General features: G+C 39.4%; 1 long non-coding RNA gene across 1 annotated transcript; it reads right to left on the bottom strand.

Annotated features, from left to right (window-relative positions):
* Positions 1–519: 519 nt before the first annotated feature.
* On the bottom strand, positions 520–1213 carry LOC129422779 (uncharacterized). Its single transcript, XR_008637534.2, has 3 exons — positions 1136–1213; positions 878–928; positions 520–624 (listed from the first exon to the last, which is right to left on the bottom strand). It is a non-coding gene; the product is annotated as an uncharacterized lncRNA (long non-coding RNA).

The following is a 1213-nucleotide window of genomic DNA, read 5'->3' on the forward strand; positions in this document are numbered from 1 at the left end:
GTTAGAAGACAATAGTTTGGCCTAAAACAAACAACCCCCGCCCTCGCAAATGTTAAAATAAATTTACGACAATCAGCAATGCTATTTAGAGTTGTGCACGGTGTTATTTTGGTGTCTGTGTAACCCTTGTAGAGTCAAACACATCTGTGAGATGTTTACATTTCGTTGATTCTTTTCAGGAGAATCCCGTTCCTGTTGAACTGGCAACGGTATCAGGCTTAACACCTGTGTAAGGTACTTCTCTGTTCAAATATACTTTATATTGGGCCCAGTCCAGAATGAGCCAGTTCTGAAAGAATGTGAAGCCGTGCCAGGCTAGCACGGCTGCTGCTCCTCTGAACAAACAGGAGTTACGGGCGTGAATGTCATGCCAGTTCATCTGAGACCGAAAAGCTCAGTCTTTTGCCGACCGTGGCCCCAAAACTGTCATTGATTTAAGTGAATGACTTATTACGGTTTTAATCATTCAGAATTAGGGTCTTCTTCAGTTATAATTAAATAGATGATAACGTGATCTTACCAGGATCTCTCTCTGCATGCAGAGGTCATTTTGGGTTCTGCTATTGAAGGTGTCACTCAAACTCTGAACCAGCCAGAGATGGCTCTGCGTTGTTATTACTTAGACTAAATGAAGATTAGAAAGAATTTATGTTTAATAAAAAAAAAATATTTCATGGTATGCTATCATTTTAAACTCTTTAAAAAATGCTGGGTTATTTAAAAAAAAAAGGATGAACCCAGCCAGCTGGGTTGTAATTTAACCTATGCTGGGTTGTTTTAACCCATTGTTGGGTCAAATATTAACATTTTCTGGGTTAATTTACCTTAATGGTTTGAGTGCTTCATGGGTTATACATTACAAACCTAGTCTTAGTACCTGTCTTTGGCCACTCTTTTAGTTCTTGTATGAGCCCTTCCAACAAAGTACCTGAAATAAACATAACATAGATTTGTGTTAGTTGTTTTATTGAAAAGGTCTCTGCTTTGAACATAAATCTCATTTCAAATCTAGTTTGCCCGTTAGACAGATTCAGACTGTACCAGACAGAGTATGTTGAAACATGGAAATTACGGGAACAGTGCCAGTCATTACAGATACAGACATGGGCAGTGCATCTAGATAAACTGTAGTTACCAAATGATGGAGCATAGGCTGCCCGAAAGACTCCATCTTCTGCTCTATAGCGCCCCCTGGTGGGAATACAGCAAACTG

This window comes from Misgurnus anguillicaudatus, chromosome 16 (genome assembly GCF_027580225.2).
Source record: "Misgurnus anguillicaudatus chromosome 16, ASM2758022v2, whole genome shotgun sequence".
Classification (NCBI taxonomy): domain Eukaryota; kingdom Metazoa; phylum Chordata; class Actinopteri; order Cypriniformes; family Cobitidae; genus Misgurnus; species Misgurnus anguillicaudatus.